The sequence below is a fragment of the Triturus cristatus genome, chromosome 2_1 (assembly GCF_964204655.1).
Source record: "Triturus cristatus chromosome 2_1, aTriCri1.1, whole genome shotgun sequence".
Lineage (NCBI taxonomy): Eukaryota > Metazoa > Chordata > Amphibia > Caudata > Salamandridae > Triturus > Triturus cristatus.
The window spans coordinates 34077915-34101952 of record NC_140581.1 but is presented as its reverse complement, the minus strand read 5'-3'; the positions used below and the strand labels follow the sequence as shown (position 1 = coordinate 34101952).

General features: G+C 43.7%; 1 protein-coding gene across 2 annotated transcripts in view; it reads left to right on the top strand.

The window, feature by feature from the left end:
* The window catches only part of LOC146863657 (long-chain-fatty-acid--CoA ligase ACSBG2-like), a 540015-nt gene that overhangs the window by 239781 nt on the left and 276196 nt on the right, over positions 1–24038 (top strand). The gene's annotated exons all lie outside the window — the stretch shown is intronic.

Genomic DNA, 24038 nt, shown 5'->3' with positions numbered 1-24038 from the left:
TTTTTTATCTTGTCCAGATTCACAAACCCGTTGCAAATCCACAAAACAAAAGCACAAATTCAATGTACTACAACACAATACACTTTTCATGTTTAACTTTCAATTTAATATCTTTTATATTATTACTAACTCTATCAAATTTAATGTAATTATTAACTTCAATCTCACTAACTCTTTAAAAAAAGTTTACAAATGCAACACTGCCTTCTAAATTTCATACTATTAAATTATTTATTTAAAGTAGATCCGCGAATCCACCGTGATGTTATACTTGGGGGGGGGGGGGGGGAGCCGCGGTGAGAGCTCCAAAGAAGTCACGACTCCTATGACGAGAGAAAAAAAAATAATTAATGCCCCCCAGTTCCAGCCCCGGGGACCCATCCAATTTTTTTTTTATTTTAAAAGGGAGAGGGGCTGCGTGACCCCCCTCCTCAGGCCAAAAATGGCCCTGTGGATCCTATCTCCCGGGGCCGGCATTATCTTTTTACAAAAAAAAAAAAACGGGTGGGGGCCTCATGACCCCTCATTCCTGGGCCACTTTTGGCCCTGGGGACCCCATCCCCCAGAGCCTGGACTCACGTTGGGGACTGCGGGTGAGCCCCAATGCCCCCGCGGTCCCTGCCAGCTCCCCGCCTCCTGCAGGAGCCGGCATTGCTTTTGCGTAAAGGGAGCTACTAACATGCAGCTCCCTTTGCCCAAAAGCAATTCTGCTTTGCTCCATGGAAGCAAGAGCAGTTTTCCTGCTCTCGCTTCCATGAAGTGAAGCAGAGTTTGCTATGACAGGGCGGGAGTCGGTGTGGTGACTGTCCCCAGGGCCGTGGAGGGCCCCAGGAGGGGGCCACGCGGCCCCCTCCCAACTGATTTGAAACCCCGGGGAGGAGGTGGTCCCCGGGCAGTGGATGGGATGGAGCCCCCTCACACTAATTTTTTACAACTAGCCCCAGGGAGGTGGTGGTCCCCGGGGCTTGGGGTGGCCTGCGAGCCCCCCCACCAATAATAAATTCAAGCCCCGGAGAGGTGGTGGTCCCCGGGGCAGCGGGCAGCATGGGGGGGAAGGACAACCCCACACATTTTTTTCAAGAAGCTCCGGGGAGGTGGCAGTCCCCGGGGCTGCTGTGGGGCCGCGTGCTCCCGTGCATTATTAGCAAAGCAGTCCCTGGGGCTGAGGGGGCCCCATGAGCCCCCGCTACACAATTATGGATTGCCCCCGGGACCTGGCCCACCCAGGGGCTTAAAACAAAGAAGCACGGGAGCCCGCGCTTCGTTTAAAATAAAATTCTGCCGGATTCGCGTACTGTACGCGAATCCCGCTGAATTCTAATTTTTAAAATGCTTTTTTGGGTGACCTAGGGAGTCAGGGTGTTTCCACCCTGCACCCTTATCTTGTTTTTTAAGTTTTTTATTGTGACTCGTTCTACCAAGTCACAAGATAGCTGGCAACTCTTTCTGGTTTAAAATGTTAACAGCCAATCAGAATCAAGCTCATACTCGGGGAAACTTCGCGGATCCACAGCGGTCACCAGATACCAAGTTTTTTTAATGTATATATCTCTCGTAAACTACTGAACGGATTTACACCATTTGAAAAAAAGCACGCTTTCTGAACCAAGAGCTACCTTTATGCTAAATTTGGGGAAATTCCATTCAGCAGTTCGGGCTGTAGCTTTCTTCAAAATGTCCTATGAAAATTAACATGGAGAAAATGAGTTTTGAGACCCCCCTTTTTTCTCAGCCCCCGCTTGATGAATCACCCCAAAACTTTCAAGACAGGAGCCGACCGGATCGCCCCATTAGTTTTGCAAAATTCACGCAGGTTCGTCAAAAGGCGCCAAAGATATTTGGAAAAGAAAAAACGCTTTTTCTGTGCTCAATAGGTCCTAACTATAACTACCTACTGGCGACTGCCAATAGGTAATATATATATATATGTATATATATATATATTCTCCACAAAAGTTGCCCTTTAGGATTTGCCACTCACGCAGGGGTTACTGCACTCGATGCCACAGGTGGAAGGGTATCAGCACGTCTTCAAGCCTTTCAGCACTGCCATTCGCGTTTCGAGCTGTAAGGAAGCTCTTGATCACTGGCACAATGAATGACCAAGCAGGTGTGTATGGAACATCTATTTTATTCAATTACAAGTCCCGCCCATGTGGGCGTCGCAATCGGGCATTCTGGATACTATAGTTTCCCTCGTATGCCCACAGACTCGAAAAGTTCCTTAACACAAGTGGCTGCTTCCCCAAACAAAGTGTGAAAATGTCAACCCGGTTGGGTGGAAGGTCTCGAGGGCACCACTGATTACTCCCCCAATCCCTCTGTGGCTCAGGCCCCCCGCGTTCTTGAGAATGCTCGCAAGCATGAGCACTCCAGATCCTCTAGATCAGCGGCGGGGCAAATCCGCAACCGGACTGGCCGCATTTATTCTCTCCACAAAAGTTGCCCTTTAGGATTTGCCACTCACGCAGGGGTAACTGCACTCGATGCCACAGGTGGAAGGGTATCAGCATGTATGTATATGTATATATATATATATATATATATATATATATCTCCAAAAGCGGAATCCCAAGGTTCGGACATGCTGGAGGAAACACACGGGCACAGACTCCAAGTGGATGTAAAGAGGTGTAAGTACATTACAACTTAAGTAGAACAGCAAGTAATTCTACTATGTTTACATCTTTTCATATTTGTTTCGTTTTTTTACATATACTCAACCATACGTGAATTCTAACCAGTTCCCATAGGTTCACATGTCCGTGACTCATAGATGCTATAGCCTGTCATCAAGAAACATGATTGACAGACTCGACCCTAGTAGTTCATTGCAAATCACCCGTCAATGTAGCTGCAAAAGGTGAGAACATGCTCTCTCGAAGTAAAAGTAAAAATAAACATCAAATAGATGACGGCGTACATACAAATGTATGGGAATTGGAAAAATGCTAAACTCCACATAGGAAAATGAGGAAACCTGAGCTGGTGTGATCAGAGAGGTTATCAAGATCTTGCGTCAGCTAAGAGGCCCCTATAGAGCCAGGCACGAGAAAGGAGTAAGGCTTAGTAACTTTACGCAGGTGGGAATTAGTATCAGTTGCACAAAGCATACATGTGGTAACAGACTCTGGTCAGATTAGAAGTGGGATAACAATGATAAAGAAAAATGGGACTAAAAGAAAGATTAAAAGAAAGATAGTCAGGCTAAAGAGGCTGACGTGTGCACAGGAGCTAAAGTCGTAAATATCAAAGTGGTCATGCAAAGAGCCGTAACCAAGTGGTGTGGGGGTTAGAAGAATGACATTGTCCCCACAATAGGGTGTGGTGAAGCGTCACAGAGTAAATCTCCTACCCACCAAATAATTCCAGCCGAAACTAATTGTATACATTTCATACATATCAACTGACATTGGCAAGCAAGGAGGGCACAATAAGGAGTAATAGGACAAGCACAAATGCGACAGGTCTTAACTAATGGACATGCAAACCCAGGCTGACAGTACACAAGAAAACAGGACCCAAAGGGAGATCAATTATTTTAACAGGTGAAAATACAAGCGAATGCGAAATGCAATGAAATTGATCCATGTATCTGGCAAGGAGCATAATGTGAGCAGCGCTGAGCCACATACGTTACTGGACGGAACAGTGAGTACAGGTGACTAGCAGTATTATAGATAATTGTGTAGGTCCTCACTAATGTTAAGGCCTGCTGGTGCCTTGGTGTTAAGCTCCAGAATGCATCGCGTTTCAAGTCATCTCAGTTGTTTTTCGCGGTTGCCACCACGCCTGGGAGGGGGTACACTGGCAATCACAAAATATTTGGAGTGATCTAGGTTGGTGTTGTGTCTGTCCTTAAAGTTTCAAGCTACTGGGTACGTGGGGTCACTGTTGACAATGGTGCGCAAATGCTGCAGGATATGCAGATGGACTTGCAGTTTGGTGCTTTCAACATACCTTAGGCTGCAATCGCATTGCAAGACGTAGACAGCGAACTCTGTTCTACATGTGAGCCTGCTTTAGATGGTGAGTGGTTCTTTGCGATAAGTGGCATTGTCTTGAGTGGTGTTTATGCCAAATTTGCATGCCCTGCAGCTACTGCATTTGAAGAACCCTTTCATGTCCGTAAGCCAATTGGATTTAGTGATGACTTCTGGGCCACTCCTAACCAGAGCGTCATGCATGGAAAAAGCACGTCTATAATGTTGGTGGGGCGTTGTGCTACCAGCGTCCCTAGTATAGGATCAGACAGAATGATCTTCCTGTGTTTATTAATGATTGCTCTTATAATGCGCTCCTCCTTCCTGTATGTAATAATAAGACGAGTATTGACTGGTCCCTCGTCTTTGTGACCCTCAGCAGGGGCATCTGTGTTGCATGAGTTGATGTCTGGTGTCCCTGTGAGGAGCTCTTCCCTAGGTATGGAGTTGGCCCTATTGGTTGCTGTGGCTATGATGTGTTCGGAGTACCCTCTTGCTGTGAATCTCTGATGTGCCTCCCTTTGGCATAGTGCGAGGTCGCTATGAGAGCTACAGATTCTACGTAACCTGCGCATTTCTCCATAGGGGATGCTGGCAATGAGATGTCTAGGATGGAAGCTAGAGGCATGCAAGGTGGAGTTGCCAGCAGTAGGTTTCCTGTGTAGTTTAGAATGAAGTGTCCCATTGGAGATGTAAACATTAACATCGAGAAATTCAACAGAGGTAGCACTGACATTGGCATTACATTCAAGATTAAGATCATTAGAGTTAAGAGCAGGAACAAATGCCATTGCACTTTTGATGTTACCATTCCAAATAACAAACACGTAATCAATGTAACGGAGCCACGTTACAATGTGACTGTTCCGCTTGTAGCGTGTGTAACCCTGATAACCTGCTCCTCCCACTAGCCCACATGTAGACATGCGTAGCTGGGGGAGAAACAGGCTTCCATGGCCACACCCCGGAGCTGCTGGTAGACCGTGTTTTTAAACATGAAAAAGTTATTATTCAGACACCACTCAATCATGAAAAGGAGCAAGTCATTGTGCTTGTAACACTTGATAGGTTGTTTTTTTCAGAAAATTATGACAAGCAAAGAGGCCATCACTCTGTCCAATACTCGTATATAGTGAGGTGATGTCCACAGACAGGAGGACATAGTAATCACACCATGGGATATCTTTGATATTCCGCAAGAAATCACTGGTGTCTCTCAAATAGGAGGGTAGCTGGGTGACCAGTTCCTGGAGGAAAAAGTCAATGTATTTAGACATGTTTTCGGATAGACTTTTGCGAGCTGAGATGATTGGGTGTCCTGAGATGGGAGAGATACCAATTGTGTACCTTGGGAAGGAAGTGGAGTACCGGGAGAACCGGAGAATCATTGCAGAGAAAATTAAATTCATCTATCGTGATGATGCCCTCTACTCTGACCGAGTTCAGTTCCTTGCTCCTAGAGGCTTCTATCATGTGACTGGATATTTTGTAGCAGGTGTCATCCCTGAGATGTTTTTTCGCTTCTTCAAGATACAGGGCTCTGGGCCAGAGCACGATGTTCCCACCTTTGTCAGATTTATTGATTATCACCTCAGTGTTCTTCTGTAGTTTAATAATTAATTCCACAATTTACCGGCACTCACTTCGCTCTTCTCATACCTCGCTGCTCGCGCTGGTGTTGTCAATCCAGTTACAGGCTCAGCAGGTTGCCGGTCCCGGCATAGGGACGTGGCTCCTCCCCCTCCCCTCTTTTCCGCATCCAGGGGGCCTATTTAAAACCATCATAGGTGCCCGGCCACGCAGCGGACGCGAAAAAGGCGTGCCAAAGGCAAGCCCGCCTGCGCCCGTCTGTCGCCGGACGCCGGACACGCTGCCAGTTCGGCTGGAATTGGGTATGTTTATTCCCAGTCTGAGTTGCTTGCAATTGGGAGGCGTGTAACGGAGTGCTCACAACCTCGGCTGGATGGCTTGGAGGGCCCTTTTGGGTGTTTATGCTGTGGCTTCTCCTCTTTAGTCCCGGCTAGATCCAGCAACCTCTCACCCCGCTCCTCTGTGATGGTCTTTTTGCTCAATTGTCATTCATTAGTCAAGCATTTTGCTGACGTTCATTACCTCTTGGACGACAGGTCTCCTGATGTTCTATTTCTCTTGGAAGACAGGTCTCCTGATGTTCTATTTCTTACGGAGACTTGGCTCTCAGAGGACATGGCGACGGAGCAGGTACTTGCTCTTCCGGAGGGTTACATGATCTATACTCTTAATAGACCTACGAGAGGAGGGGGTTTTGCGGTCATTCTTAAAGCTGGGTTCCCATGTATTTTTACTAAACAGACTGTCGCTGATTGTGAATGTGCTTTTTTTAAGATTACTTTTAATTACACTATGTCAGGACTATTGATTTACAGTCCCCCGGGTCCGTCCACAGAGTTTCGAGCTGCTCTGTCCGAGATAGTCAGCACCTTAGCGGTCAATGCATCTAACTTTTCTGTTATAGGCGATCTTAACCTGCATCTAGAAAATGTTTCAGATCCTAATGTGCTATCTTTTCTGGCTGACCTTGCTGCATGTCAACTCGAGCAACGGGTTTCAGGCCCCACACATTTGGCTGGACAATTACTCGATCCTGTTTTTACTAATATATCTTCCCTTGTGGTCCAAGCGCCTGTTCCCATGGATTGGTCTGATCATTATTTAGTTACCATGGAGATTCATGATATTCTGCCAGCACGCAATTTAGTCAGCACCTCGTCTTTTAAGCACCCTTGGTACAAACTGAGTTGGGAACATCTTCAAAGCCATCTTGCAGCTACCTCCCCGGTCATTTCGGCTGACCCTAACGAGGCCTATTTGATTTTTTCCGATTGGATTACTCAGCCTATGGATGTTTTTATTCCCGTTAGGTTGTCTAGGAACCGGCACAATAAATCTAACCCTTGGTATAACGCAAAACTAGCTGATCTACATAAGATCTGTAAGAAGCTGGAGAGAGCCTGGCTGAGGGATTTCAACCCTTCTTCCAAGGTTCTCTATCGCGCTGCTATCAAGCGCTATCATAGGGCCCTCCATGTTGAGCGTGCCGCTTTCTATGCCGAGCAGATCAGGGGGAGCTCCAATCCAGCCAAGATTATCTTTTCTATAGTGACGGAGCTTAAAACTCAGAAGGACGCTGTAAGTTCAGTGATTACTTCAGATTTGCAATGTGAAGAACTGGCCAATTTTTTTGTCAAGAATGTTGCGTATATTTATAAAAGCTTCCCTATGGTTTTTATAGGCCCTCTTGAGACCTCTTGCAACCTCATTGATGGTGTCCTTGAAGTTTTTCCCCCTATAACACATGAGGTTTACACTTTGCTCCAAGGTAAAGTCAGGCTCTCCTCTTGATCCTTTGAAGCCTGACCAATTAAAAAAAATATTACCTGCTATCATCCATCCTTTGGAAATGGTGATCAATGGGTCTTTGAGCACAGCGGTTGTGCCCAGGGCCTGGAAGCAGGCCAGAGTACTGATGCTGCTCAAGAAACCTTCCTTAGACCCCCATATACCTGAAAGCTTTCATCCCATTTCCCTGTTACCTTGGATTGTGAAGATCACCGAGGCCTATATTAATTCCCTTCTTACGGATTTCTTTACTGTAAATCAGAGGTTTGATCTCTCTCAAAACGGTTTCCGGCCCGGTCACAGCACTGAGTCAACACTTTCTGGTTTGAAATGTTAGCAGCCAATCAGAATCAAGCTCATGCTCGGGAGGGTTCGCGGATCCACCGCGGTCACCAGCTACTAATATTTCTTTATGTATATATTTCTCAAAAACTACTGAACGGATTTACACAATTTAAAAAAAGCATGCCTTCTGAACCAAGAGCTACCTTTGTTCAAAAATTCGGTGTAATTCCGTTCAGCAGTCCGGGCTGTAGCCTTCTCCAAAATGTCCTTTGGAAATTAACATGGAGAAAACGCGTTTTGGGACCCCCTTTTTTTCTCAGCCCCCGCTTGACAAATCACCCCAAACTTTCAGGACAGGAGCTGACCGGAGCACCCCATTTGTTTTGAAACTGCCTTCAACTGCCAAAGCCTCTGAAGAGAAGTGGGGACAATTCGAAACGCGTCAGGCATCCATGGCAAATTGAACTGCTTAAAGTCATCGTTGTGATGGCGGATTGAATACCATAAAGGCCCTTCATGAGCATGTGGCCGTTTGAGTGCTTCTTGTACGATGGGTACTTTGGAGCTTAGATAAATACGCGGTATACCCTGCCACGAAGGAGCACCACCCCAGGATGTGGGGGCCATGCGGTCTGTTATCGAGCAGGCCAACTTTGTGCGGCAGCAACAGATTTAGCATATCCACCGGCCCACCGAGGCCCATCTGGGGGCTATGAATGTTACAGCAGCAAAATTACGTGCTCCATCTGGAGACAAAGGACACTAAAAGTCCCATAATGCTCTGCTAGTCGTGGCAGAGCGTCCCATCCAGGGCATGCCTTGGAGCATTTAAATGATGAGGGTGGTGTCCTATGCGCCTTCAACTGCCAAAGCCTCTGAAGAGAAGTGGGGACACTTGAAAACACGTCAGGCATCCATGGCAAATTGAACTGCTTAAAGTCATCATTGTGCCGGCGGATTGTATACCATAAAGGCTCTTCATGAGCATGTTGCCGTTCGAGTGCTCCTTGTACGTTGGGTACTTTGGAGATTGGATAAATACGCGGTATACCCTGCCGTGAAAGAGCACCACCCCTGGATGTGGGGGCCACGCGGTCTGTTATCGAGCAGGCCAACTTCGTGCGGCAGCAACGGATTTAGCATATCTACCGGCACACTGAGGCCCATCTGGGGGCTATGAATGTTACAGCAGCAAAATTACGTGCTCCATCTGGAGACAAAGGACACTAAAAGTCCCATAATGCTCTGCTAGTCGTGGCAGAGCGTCCCATCCAGGGCATGTCTTGGAGCATTTAAATGATGAGGGTGATGTCCTATGCGCCTTCAACTGCCAAAGCCTCTGAAGAGAAGTGGGGACACTTGAAAACACGTCAGGCATGAATGGCAAATTGAACTGCTTAAAGTCATCATTGTGCTGGCGGATGGTATACCATAAAGGCTCTTCATGAGCATGTTGCCGTTCAAGTGCTCCTTGTACGTTGGGTACTTTGGAGATTGGATAAATACGTGGTATACCCTGCCGTGAAAGAGCACCACCCCTGGATGTGGGCGCCGCGCAGTCTGTTATCGAGCAGGCCGACTTCGTGTGGCAGCAACAGATTTAGCATATCCACCGGCACACCGAGGCACATCTGGGGGCTATGAATGTTACAGCAGCAACATTGTGCGCTCCATCTGGAGACAAAGGACACTAAAAGGCCCATAATGCTCTGCTAGTCATGGCAGAGTGTCCCATCCTGGGCATGCATTGGAGCATTTAAATGATGGGGGTGGTGTCCTATGCGCCTTCAACTGCGAAAGCCTCTGAAGAGAAGTGGGGCCACTTCGAAACCCGTCAGGCGTCCATGGCAAATTGAACTGCTTAAAGTCATCGTTGTGCCGGCGGATTGTATTCCATAAAGGCTCTATAAGAGCATGTTGCCGTTCGAGGGCTCCTTCCACGTTGGGTACTTTGGAACTTGGATATATATATATATATATCCAACCAAAGTACCACGCAAATAAACCATGACCTTAACAGGGCGGCCAGTGCAACTGGTGCGAGGCTTCCAGGAAAACATACCATCCAAGCCTCCTTTCTTTTCAAAGAGGCACATCGGCGCTGGCTGGGTTGCAATAAATCATTTATTGGGAGAACAACACGAAGGCAAGAGGCTTCCTTATCCCAACGTTTCTGCTCATGAGAGCCTTGATCACGGGAGGCAGTCTCTGAATTTTTAATTCACCCACGTGATTTACTTTTAAACAGCGTGGGCCGTTTTCTCTCACAGAGTGCGCAAAGGAAATCTTTTCAGGCTTTAAATGTAAAGGGCACCTTAATCCAATGTCTTTGAATGTTTGTGATGCGCCCCAAATGATTCTTTTTTCTTTTTCAATGCCTTTTCCATCACGCAAAATTAAAGTCAGCTTCTTTGCACAGTTAGTAATAATAATGTTCCACTCACTTGATTTTAAAGCAGCACCAGCCCGCAATATTGGATAAACATCCTTCCGCTCCCAAACTCGCCACAAACCATGAACACTGTCACAGGGGGCAAGCAGGTCAGTACTTTGGTTGGATATTTTTGAATTTGAACCTGACCTGCTTGCCCCCTGTGACAGTGTTCATGGTTTGTGGCGAGTTTGGGAGCAGAAGGATGTTTATCCAATATTAAGCGCGTGCACGGTGTGCGCACGTTGAAAAACCTTGAAAAAAAAAAAGAATTAATAAATACATAACTTAGCATTTAAAAAACCGTACAAATTCACTTAAAAAACCATAGGTTTCACACACGTTATAGTTAGGAATTAGCATTTAAAAAACCTTGCAAATTCACTTAAAAAACCATAGGTTTCACACAGGTTATAGTTAGGTGGATATTTCACTCGTAAAAAACCAATGAAATTCCCCCGTTATAGTTAGTTCAGATAACTATAACTCGCGCGACCGCCACTCTATCACAAGGATGATGTCATCAGTGATGTCATGAGTGATGCCACTGACCATGTCATGAGTGATGTAATATGTGACGTCATGAGCAGTGGATTGCGGGCGCGCGAGTTATAGTTATCTGAACTAACTATAACGGGGGGATTTCATTGGTTTTTTACGAGTGAAATATCCACCTAACTATAACCTGTGTGAAACCTATGGTTTTTTAAGTGAATATATATATATATATATATATATATATATATATATATATATATATATATATATATATATATATATATATATAAATATATTTAAAGAACTCCGCCTCTCGGTCGCCTTCTCTCATTTTTATTATTTTTGATTGGGCTTTCAGGACCGTGCGGCCAATTATTGCTGTTGCCTATCTTGCTGGGCTCGTTTTCTTCGAATTTGAGCTTTCATCTGCTGACATCAACTTCTCGTGTAGGTGGCCTTCTTGTCTTGCTTTTTCGATCGTTGACAACCGTTTAAACAGTTTGACTGCGAGTGTTTAGTAATTATCTTGTGCTTCGATTTGTTTATTACACAGATTATTCGTTCATTACTTCATGAAATCCTTCATTAAAGAGGCGCACCTTTTACTGAGAACGGTGAACTCTCGCTTCAGGTAGATTTTAATCTTTACCTATTGTAGACTGTCGCTGTAACTAGTGCCATCTGTGTTTACTTTTTCCAGCATGTAGAATGCTCGCTATTTAGCACGATATTTTTCCTTATTTCTATTTTTAGATCAACGACTCCGTCTGGTGGACGAGTGTTCTTCTATTAATTTGCTCGTCCCCTATGGCTGCAACATCCTTTTGATACGGCCCATCGATATCCATCTTTTTAGGTGAGCATGTCAAGAGGCAACAAATTATGGTTATTTTTGACATTTACCTCTTTATTATTGACATAAGTCCGACATAGGGAGCAACCTCCCTCATAGGCCTATGTATCCATTTAACTGTTTCCACTCGATTTTTGGATGGTTTCGAAGCTACATCTATGTCTGGTTTGGTAGGTGAATTATGTGGTGATTCCTTATTATCTCTAGTTCACTTCGAAAATCCATTTTTCCTCTTATAATTATTACGGTAGTTAGGTGTTTATGAGCTTTTTCTGTTTATTTTTTTATCATTTTATTTTTGTTCTTTCTTTATTTGTCTCATTTTTTGTGTTGTTCATGCATCTGTTTTATGTGTGCAGCAACTATTGACGGCTTATTAATCTTGTTTTTCACCACTCTTGCAATTAGACCATTACGCATATTATCTATGTGCTAACATGTATTTACTGTAGGTTAAATGCGAAATAGCAATATTTTTTTAATACAAATGAATCAGATTGTTTTTTAACTTTCCTTATTATTCAATAGGTCCCATGGACTCTAGATACAAATAAGTTCTCACGCCCTGAAGAAGGTGGTACCCCAGGAAAGGGGGTGTAACACCGAAACGCGCGTCGGCGTTTTGATTTGACTTGTCCCTTAGCCCTATATTCCATTGATTTTAGTTGTATAGATGTACTAAGGTTTATGTCCTGTATATACTTGATACAAAGTTTCCCTTTTCTCTTTCGGACCCATTTAGCCACAAATTATGAATAGTACATCAACAATTTGATTCCTTTGTGAGAAAAATGAGATGTGATAGATGCTTAGGGCCTTTGAATTACAACTTTCCAGATTGTGGGGTGAATGTCTAGTGTGTTTTCACGGTTTGAATGGATCTATTTGAGAGTGAGAATGTATGAAGGATCTGTGTGAAAGATTGTCCATGGGAATTATTGTGTTTTGGATCTTAGTGAATTATGTAAATTGATCATTTTGCCAACACATGATTCATGCATTTATTTTTTGCTTTGATTAATATGAAAATAAAAAACAAAAATATTAACTTAACAGTCTGATTCATGTCAATATTTGAGCGCATGGTCTAGCAAGAGTGGTCTTTGTATAAATTGACTTAATTGCGTCCAGTTGAAGTATATAGGTACAGCAGATTGTTACTTGTTTAGTTAAGACGATGATTACATAAGGTCGTGAATGTAATTAAAAGATTAATTGATATGGTGGAAAATTCAAAGCCAAGTGAAAAAATCCACGCTTGAATTGAGACCGTTCGGGGTTTTAGAATCAAATTCAATAATGTATTTGGTCTCAAGTCTTCTCAGCAAGGATTCACGGTCACCACCACGGCGAAGTGGGGGAACCGCATCCACCACATAATATATATATATACTTGAAAGCAAACGATAATCCGGCTGAGACATTCATTCAGATAAAGAACAAACTGCATGCTGGGAATTTGGGAATTGTAATCTTCACCATTTGAATTGACTGAATGGACTCTAATCTAATATGGCTCAGGTGTGACCTACCCTACTTTAGGAGGAGGAAATCCACAAGAGTGAAACCAGGGAACTCGCAGCACCCGTGGCATTTGATAAAGGCTTCACCGAAACGCGTCATGCCAGTGTCTGAAATAAACGGTTCCTGAAAAGCCCCGCTGTGTCCCCGCATCTCCTTCAACAGAAGAGGATATGGTTTGCAATATACATTATATATATATATATATACATATATATATATATATATACATATATATATATATATATACATATACATATTTGAAACAAGTATTCGACTCTCCCCACTGCCCAGCCGGTGAAGAGAGAGTCACGGACTCCGAAATATCGTGGCAAAAATTCAGGTCTTTATTTGTTCTTCACAGCTTATATATATATATAAGCAAAGTAATCCCTTGTGCAGTCCAGCACAAACGTGAACACGGACAACGTATATAGGTGGTACCAAGATTCAAAAGTTTATTTCATAGGTGCTGTCTCTGACGCGTTTCGGCCACAGACGGTGGCCTCGATCACATCTATATATATATATATATAATTTTTATGATACTTTTAGTAAATGCCTTTTTGGGGATTTTATACTTTTTATATTTAAATTTTTGGGTAATTAATGTTTTACAATTGATTTTTTTATAGTTTTCATGCTTTTTATAGTAGTAAATCAAAAACTAACAAAAGAAGCATAATGTAAAATATATATTTTAATAAAAGTGTTACATTATATATATATAAATGTATATATAAACATGCATACATATATTTATATATGTATTTATTATTTAAATGGATTTAATTTATTATACTGTTATAGATTAAAATATTTAAGATTTATTATTTTAAATGATATATATTAAAAAACTATATTTTGGTATATTTTTTAATTATATTAGTGTGAAAATACATTTTATTTTTCATATTATTGTACGCATAGAGGCACAATATTTTTGTAAACAATATTTTTTACACAATATTTTTGTTACACGATATTGTTATTTTTGATTTTGTGTCAGTGATCCCCTGCTAAAGCCTTGAAAACTTGCAAACATGTTTAGTGTTACAGGAAGCTTTAAACTAATATGAAACATGTTTAGTGTTACAGGAAGCTTTAAACTAATATGAAACTGCGTCAATATTTTATTGAAATGTCTATACATTCAGAATTACATTTACAGGTTGTAGTGCCTTGCGAATTAGAAATGATGGAACTCTTTTGGCTTCAGATGGACTCCGTAAAACTGTGACGTAAGTGTTAGGGCAGAACGCACTGAAAAATGGTTTAGAATGTTGAGTTTGCAGTCCACTCACACAAATAAAGACTTTTATTACTAAGCTCCGTGTGTGGCATAGTCCTTTGCGGGTAGCCAGGATGTGGAGGATGCTTTAACTGGTGACGAGTTAAGGGATAAGTAACCCAAAGATCGACAGTGCTCTCCCAGAAGGTTTGCTGTGGTCTAAGCAAACTGTTTGTGCGTGCCACATGTGTTGCAGTCAAAGTGAGGAACCCACGCTTAACGCACGTGGAGTTAAAGCACAACTCCAAAGTATTACAAATGACCTGTGCACACGTTATAATATCAACAGTATGAGTTACTGCATGTAATGAACAAACAATTAAAACAGTGGTCAAATGGCGTTTTCTTTCTTTGTGGATTTAATCGGTGATCAGATGCCCATCCAACATGTGTTTTGTTGCTGCACTCTTTCGTCCACAGGCGTACTCGCTTGCCAACATTATTCAAACATACTTTTAGTGTTTTGAGTCTGGTACTTACCTTATCCTACTCGTTGCCCTTCCTGGGATTGGCTCACCCTTTTGCAGCCGGGACGGAATTACAACCGGCGGAGAGATTTTCAATTTCTGACCTTTTGTCCATTAGCCCTGAAGAAGTCGTGGGTTCACACCCTGACGAAACACGTGTTGGCTGGGCATCTGATCACCGATTAAATCCACAAAGAAAGAAAACGCCATTTGACTACTGTTTTAATTGTTTGTTCATTACATGCAGTAACTCATACTGTTGACATTATAATGTATGCACAGGTCATCTGTAATTCTTTCTACTAGACTCCGGTCTTCTTAGGGGGTTCAGCGTTATCCCCCCACCTGTAGCACCATGCTACTTTGCTTTGCTTTATATTGACGTCCACACGTGGAGGCGCCATCGCATACCACATCACTTTAAACTCCTTGCGAGATTTTGTTAAAGCACAACTCCACCCGCTGTAAACAAGGTAAAAACTACAAAAGCATAGTAAAGAAATCTTCGAATCGATGACCGAGAACCTGCTGGTCAGATCATATGTACAGGTACCACGCTGCTATGCAATATAGAGTCATATGTAATCCAGAGCTTAAACGCTAACGGCAGATACAACCAGGTTTTCAAAGAATAGCTATTGATAATCACAAATTGCAAGATAACATTACAGTTGGAAAGCGATGAAGACAAAGAGCGCGCAAAGAGTGCCCTAAGAATAAACTGTTATTTACTCACCACAACCTGAGTAAAGTGAGGCAGAACGATCTTAGCAGAAGGTGTCGAAGCCCAGGCAAAGCACAGTGGCTGAGCTTACCATGCTAGTGACAGTCCGAATTTGTACGACTGGGAGAATGGAGGCAAAGACTGAGGCTGTCCTTCCAACAGTCATCCATGATCATCCAGAGGCCAGCACATCTCAAGGCCTTCGAGATGGCTCACATGAACAGGTTCAAGATGAACAGGCAAGGGAGCTAGAGGGAGTTCCACCCTCAATGTCAGCCACTAACAGAAACGGCTACAATGCAGCAGTTTTCCTGAAACCAGCACCGCAATTCGACACCGTCCCAGAAAAAATATTGACGATAGATGGACTGCTTAGATAAAGACATTTGATTATTTCATCAATGCGCTTGAAGAGACTGATAACGAAAAGATTATCAAGTATCTCAGATATTGTGCTGGTGTAAAAAAAGTCATAAATAGAATGCTGCGAACCAATGAAGAAGTTACATATTGTCAGATTAATGAAGTGTTCAATCTCAAGTTTAATCAAATGCCAAATGTTGATTATGCAAGATGCATCTTCAACTAGGAACTCCAGAAAGTAGGTGAAACTATTAATGTTTTACTAGAGAGAATGGACACACTTATCAATGGTTTCACCAACTTTCTGGCGCTCCACATGAATTTGTGGAGAAACTCGACACACTCATCAGAGATTGTAAGTTCAATTAATATAATGATGGAGAAGCTATGCATCTGAGAGTTATTGATGGATGTTTGTCAGATACATTCAGACAACCAATGCTGAGAGAAACTCTTAGTTTGGAGTGACTGTTAATGAAGATCATGCTGATAGACAAGCTGCTGACATGGAGTCCAGAGGTACCCAGAACAAATTTGTCATGAGTATGAAAAGTAAGCCAAAACAAAAGACTGAAGGACACAAAGGAATGTCTACAAGTAAAAAGTTGTGTTTTAGATGTGGATTTTCCTTTCCACAAGAAGGTAAATGTCCCACTCTTGGACAGATATGTGAAGGCTGTGGGACGGAGAACCAGTCTGTGGCAGTGTGCAAAGCAAAGGAAAAATAAGTGCATCAAGACGCTAAGACAAGCAGATGTTCCAGAGTCAATGTTGGACGCACGCCCTCAAGGCCAAGCGGCGACATCAGTTGAGCCAAATCGACACTGAACAAAGTTGATCGTCATCTAAATCATTGTTAAACAGTTCTTCTGTATCAGTCTTAAGTGAAAGTGATGAAAAGGATTGCGCCATGTCGATGGTTACCTCAGAAAAGCTTGTGCATGTTGGTTTGGCCACTTGTGAAGTAGAATGTCAGTCAAAGAAAAATTGACATACCAAAGTCATTCAAACATTGTCCGAAGATTACACTGAACCTAACTGGTTGTTCAATACCTTTAATTATCGACAATGGTACATTGATAAACACTATGCCTGAGGAGAAATACAATGAACTATCTCCATTGTCGCAACTTGCGCCATCAAAAACTAAAGTGTGCACATGGGATGCATCAACGCCCATAAAAAGTCAAGGTTCATCTGTGGCAACAATGAAACACAAGAAAATGAAGGTGCAAGAACCTATTGATGTGCTTAAAGTTACAGAGTCAAGCACCTGTCTGCTCAGTTTCAGTACAGCTGGTGATATGGGACAGATATCGGTGAACTACAACATGAATGCTCATCATAAAATAGTAAGTCAATTCCACTTGTTGTTTCATGGTTTTAGGAAAACATAAGACCATGAAAGTAAAGTTGCATATTAATGAAGATGTTCATCCTGCTGAAACATAGATAAATTGCTTTTCATTTACAAGAAGCTGTTAAAAAAGACCTTTAAATCGTTCTTAAGCATGACAATATTGAGGGTTCAACTGGTTCAACACCATGGCTTTCTCCCACAGTGGTAGTGCCCAAAAAGGACAGTGAAGGAGCTCTATGCAGCATAAGCATTGACACGCATCAGGCAAACAAGGCAATTGAACAAGAACAGCATCCAGGTCTACACACTATTGACATGATAACGCAGTTAAATGGTGTAAAGGTCTTGTCTCACCTTAATTTAAATAAAGGTTATCATCGGTTGCTACTCTAAGAAGATTGCAGGTGCATTACAACCTTTTCTACACATGTTGGTCTGTGTCGATACAAGAGACTCCGTTTTGGTGTGTTATCGGCTGCAGAAATTTTCCAAGACGTAATTCGATGTGTCATACGATGGTGTGAATGCATTTAATCATTGCGATGGCATATTGATTTTCGGAGCTACACAGGAGACGGATAAAGCTCTAACACAAGTATGTTGTTTACTTGCGGATGCAGGTTTGACTTTGAATGCAGACAAGTGTGAGTTCCACAAGACAAAGTTAAAGTTCTTTGGCCATATCATTTCAGATGGGGGTATAACACCTGATCCTGTAAAAGTGCTCCATTACGAGAGTTAAGAAAGAATTTTTGTTTATTTTAGTGGTCACAAGGATGTGAGAACGATTCAACAAAATCAAACTAGCCATTGAAACTGCTACTTAAATGTCCATCTTGAACCTAAAGCTTCATACAGAGGTCGTTGTTGATGCTAGCCCAGTCGTGTTAGGCGTTAATCTTTGGTGCGCTCGATAGTGGACATCATCTGATGGTTATAGTGGATGAGTACTCACGTTTTCCATTAATAGAAGATCTTTCAGCACAATTCACAAGCAAGTCATTGAGAAACTAGATGGCATCTTTGTGACATGGGGCTTTCAACCATTTTGAAGTCTGATAATGGCCCACCTTTTACAGTCGAGAATTCAAGGATTTCCTGGAGCATCTGAATATAAAGCATTAGAAGGGTACACCTTTATGGCTGCAGGCCACCTGACTCATTGAGAGTTTTATGAGTATGCTAAAGAAAGAAGTAAAGTGTGCCACTCTTGAGAGGCTCAGTTTCAAACTGTGTCTAATTCCACCCTACGAGCCTATCATTCAACATCTCACTCAACCACAGATGAAAGTCCTGCAACTGATGTTCAGGAGACAAATGACAACCAAGTTACCCCAGTGGACCAACAAAGAAAAAAAAATAAGAACACAACTCGTACAAAAGACTTGGTTAACAAGGAGAAATGTGAGAACGTTTCAACAAAATCAAACTAGCCATTAAAACTGCTACTCAAATGTCCAACTTGAACCTAAAGGTTCACACAGAGGTTGTTGTTGATGCTAGCCCAGTCATGTTAGGCGTTAATCTTGCACAGCACAGCGGACAACCAAACTTTCAAAGGCATATTGTACATTATGCCAGTAGAATATGTCCCAGACAGAACATGTTTACTCACAACCTGAGAAAGAAAGTCTAGCCATGGTATGTGCTTGTGAACATTTCCATGTATTCCTGTATGAAAATCATTTTACGCTGGTAACTGATGATCAAGCTTTACTGACTATCTTTGGCAATCCAATAGTCAAGATGCCTCCTCGCATTGAACGGTGGGGACTATGATTACAAGAGTACAACTATGCTGCTGTGCATCATCCAGGGAAGGATAAAACCCTGCTGACTACTTTTCCAGTGTGCCCATACAAGGTCAGGAACTACATCCAAGATGGCTGAAGCCTAAATTAATTTCATTGTAAAAACAAATACGCCAGCTGCCACATTGGTAAGCCAGATCATCACTGCCGCGAGCCATGATGGTGACATGCTGAAGTTGAAAGATATAATTACACATCAATCGTGGATTTGACACACTCAATCTCTCACCAGTGAAGGTGAACATCAAAAATACAAAAACATTATATATGAGCTGTCCATAACTCAGGAAGATGTTCTACTGCGAGAGCTGGGGAGTCTGCTACAGGAAATAATTGAAGTAACTCTCGTAGGACATCCTGTTATTGTTGCCACCATAAGTGCTCTCCGAGACCGAGTTTGGTTTCCATATTTAGATGAGTGGGTTGAAAAGGAACCCAAGGCCTGTCATCTATGCAACTGCCTTTCTACCAATATTACTCAACATACTCTTAACGTGGCTGAACTCCCTAAGCATGCAAAGGAGAAAATCCCCATTGATTTCTTAGGTGCGCTCGATAATGGACATCATCTGATGGTTATAGCGGATGAGTACTCATTTCCATTAATAGAAGATCTTTCAGCCACAATTCACAAGCGAGTCATTGAGAAACTAGATGGCATCTTTGTGACATGGGGCTTTCAACTACTGTGAAGTCTGATAATGGTCCACCTTTTAACAGTTGAGATTTCAAGGATTTCCTGGAGCATCTGAATATAAAGCATTAGAAGAGTACACCTTTATGGCTGCAGGCCAACTGACTCGTTGAGAGTTTTTTGAGTATGCTAAAGAAAGAAGCAGAGTGTGCCACTCTTGAGAGGCGTTGTTTCAATCAATCAGGGGGTTTATAGAGCGCACTACTCACCTGTGAGGATATCAAGGGGATGGGGGGCAGGTGGGGAAGCTCCGGCAAAGAGCAAGGTCTTGAGGTCCTTCCTGAAGGTGTGCAGGTTCGGGGAACGTCTGGTGCTGACTGGGAGCTTGTTCCAGGTCTTGGCTGCAATGTAGGAGAAGGCCCTTCCTCCTGCTCTGGTTCTGCGGTTGCGGAGGGTCTCTGCTAGGGAAAGGTTGGCAGATCGGAGATTTCTTTTGGGTGCGTGGAAACAGACTCTCTCGTTGAGGTATTTGGGTCCGATGTTGTGGAGGGATTTGTAGGTGTGGGTGAGAAGCTTGAAGGTTATTCTCTTCTCGACAGGGAGCCAGTGTAGGTCTCAAAGGTGTTGAGTCATGTGTTCGTGCCGAGGGGTCCCGAGCACAAGCCTGTGCTCGGGGGGGTCCATTTGAAGGTCTTTCGGAGGATGCAGATGCAGTTGAAGCTGGTGGAGGTGACGGCGTTGATCTGGCGGGTCATGGTGAGGGAGGAGTCTAGGATGATGCTGAGGTTCCGAGCGTGGTCTGTCGGGGTGGGAGGACCCATGAGGGTGGAGGGCCACCATGTGTCGTCCCAGGTAGAGGTCGAGGGTCCCAGGATGAGGACCTCTGTTTTCTCTTTGTTGAGCTTCAGGCAGCTGTCCTTCATCCAGGCTGCGACGTTCTTCATTCCTTCCTGGAAGCTGAGCTTGGTGTCTACAGGATCCTTCATGAGGGAGAGGATGAGCTCGGTGTCATCGGCATAAGAGACTATGTTGAGCCCATGCTGTCTGACGATGGCGGCGAGGGGGACCATGCAGATGTTGAAGAGCGTGGGGCTGAGCGATGATCCCTGTGGTACTCCGCAGTTGGATCTCTGTAGGTTCGGAGATGAAAGGGGGGAGTCTGATCCTCAAACAGTGTTTAATTCCACCCTACGAGCCTATCATGCAACATCTCACTCAACCACAGATAAAAGTCCTGCAACTGATGTTCAGGAGAGAAATGACAACCAAGTTACCCCTAGTGGGCCAACAAAGAGAAGGAAATGAGAACACAACTCGTACAAAGGACTTGGTTAACAAGGAGAAATGGAAAGTCTATGCAGGCAAGAGGCGGCACACGAAGAACATCAAGTTTAAGAAAAGAGATCTAGTAATTGTCCAACAAATGCTCAGAAAGAAATCTGATGGTCCATATGATGCTGAACCTTTCCAAGTAGCGTCCAACAAGGGACATATGGTGACTGCCCAGCATCCTAGACAGTCTATTACCAGAATTTCTTCTCCCTTTCAGCATTTGCTTAATCAGACTTCTGATTGAGACGGTGAAAGAAACACTGAACCTTAAAAGTCAGTGACTGATGTTACCTCTACACCGTCTTCAAAAATATCTGCCACTGAATATGACATCTTCCAGAAACCAGATCAGGTTGAATAATTAAAGCACGGTTGATTGAAGAGATGTAATTGTACTTGTGTGCGTATTACTGATTTGTTTTAAACAAAAAAAAATAATAATTTAACAGCGGGGGAGATGTAGTGTCTTGTGAGTTTAATGATGGAACCCTTTTGACTCTGAACGTACTCTGTAGAGATATGACGTAAGTGTCAGAGCGGAACGCAATGAAAGCTTGTTTTAGACTGTTGAGTTTGCAGTTACACGCACATGAATAAAGATGTGTAATACTAAGCTCTGTAGGCAACCAGGGGCTAATTGGCCTTAACTGTGGGGGTTGATATTGTTTACCTCTTCTGACCTGGGTCCGTCCACTGAAGCTCTGCAAACCAGTACAAGGCTCTCCACACTTAACTCTAAGTGAAAACAATGGGCGAGCAGTTACAAGCTTCTCAGGGAGGTAGGGTTTGGGTACCCAGCCTCAGAGCTAAAGAATCAATCAACACTGCAATAATAGAATGCCCAGCCTTGTGCATATATTTGCGGGAAATAAAGGGAAAGAAAGTAGCTTATAACATATTAGAATGCAATACTACAAACTAATAATCACCGAAAACTATTTAGCATCTCTGGGTGCTCTATTAGTCCTTCCTATGCTCCCCTACTGCTCCCCCGTCCGGGCTGTCTCCCCTTTTGTGGGGGTGCCTCTCTATGGGGAACACCTCAGTAGTGTGAATATAGCTCAGTGCAAATTGATCATCTAAAACATATATAAGCACTCAGTCTCAGTTTGCACTTTTACACCTCTTCTCAAGTGGATTCTCACAGGGTGTCCTTGCGTGCCCTGACCCTTGAACATGCCCACACACTATGTTTGTACGGGAGCTTGTTGGCTAGCTGTCCATCCTTGGCCACTGGGACCGTACACAGTGGTGCACTCTCTCTGGGTCTCGTTGGCGGCAGGAAATGGCAGTTCTGATGAAGCATGGACCACATCGAACTGATGATAGGTGTCTTGTGCCTCTGGGACTCAGCGCTAGGCACACGCCTGGGCTGGCAGGTCCTCAGAGAAGCCCCAGTTGGGCTTGGAGACACTTTAGTAGATGCAGTCCCCTCAGGATGGTCATGAGTTCAGTTGCTTTAGCCCCACAGGGTCAGATCAAACATCGGCAGTTGCTGTCCCCAAACTGGCAGGTCACACCATGACTGATGTAGCCCTTCAGGGGCCGTCAGCAATCTTTGGCAGCCACAGCCCTGCATGAGCTGACAGCAGCTGGATGCACACAGGCCAATTACAGTTAGCAGTTGGTGCCACGCACAGTCCAATATCGACACGCAATCACAGTCCAATCAGGCTCTGCAATTGCAGTCACAAACTTGCTTTTTCCACCAGGAATCAACATTTTGAGAGTGAATACCTTCTGATGGTCGCATCCAAAAGACTTCTCTGCAGCAGTCCTCTGTTCTTGGTGCCCCACAGACACCAGAAAGGTGCTGCACATCATATGTTTTCCTGGAAAGTCTTTCATCCTGTAGAGTAGGCAGACTCCTTCTGTCTCTCATCAAGCACATAGGTTTCTAGGTGCTTCAGGACAGGTATATAGCTCCTTCAGCAAGAGATCCACACCTCACTTGATGTTTTCTCATCTTTGAGAGACTGGCTGTGATGCAGACGCCACCCTTGGTTGCACTCTTATAAGTGCTCCACAAGCACTCCCTTTCTTGGCCACAAACGACTTAGAACTTGAACGACAAGTAGGTAGTGAGCTCCCACCGTTATCACATATTTCACACAGGAGATAAGTATCTACTGTCTGTAGCTGTAGAACCGGTTCACAGTGGCTCTCTTACGAGTGTCCTTTTGAAGGTGTTATCTACAGAGACAGCCTTTGTGTACAGCGATGCTTCTCAGAGCAGGGTAGTCGACAACCTGAAGCAGTCACAACAGTAGAACAAAGATGTGTGAGGTTTTTGCCCTCGCTGTTGACAGCCCATTGAATGATAAATGAGTGAAAGGCAAACTAGCAGGCCTCACCTGGAGGTTTCCTCGTCTTGCACAGCAGTTCTCCTCCTCACGCAGACCAGCCTCCAAATGGCAGTGTCCAAGCAGACTAATCAGTTGCCCTCGCGAAGCAAAATGCCTCATTGAATATCTAAATGAGCCGGGACTCCACTCCCCTCACTTCAGTGTCTGGGTCTCCGCCCTCCAGCTTCAGGTATGTGAGCAATGCACACCCTCTCTCTGGGGACACAACTCTCGCCTCCCTCTTGTGCAAAGCCAAAGCAGGGCATCCAATATGGATCCCAACTGCCTCCCCTACTGTAGCACACTCATACACCATGCATGTGCCACACAGGCCACCTGCATAAACATGCATAACACACACTCAGGATGTTAGTGCAAGGGACAGGGTAAGCATTTAGAAGTGGAGCTTTAAATGGGTGGGACAGCTGGCCTCCACCCCAGTGACACACATAACAAGCATTGGTAATGCATCGGCTTCGCCTATGTAATGAATAAAAAGGTGTTTTCATCAATCATCGTCTGGGAGAAGGAAAGAGCTCCCTGACAGATAACACAGGAGTGGAGAGGATATGGCACAGTGGCCAGAGCTGCTGACTCTAGAGCTGGGGATCCCGGTTTGAGTCTCGGTGGCACCCTGCAACAGCCTGTGATTCTATGCAAATCACTTAATCTTTCCGGGTGATAAATGGTAATATAAATATGCTGCAATAGTAAAAGGCAGAACTTTATGAAAATATAATTCCACCAAAGCGGATGTCAAAG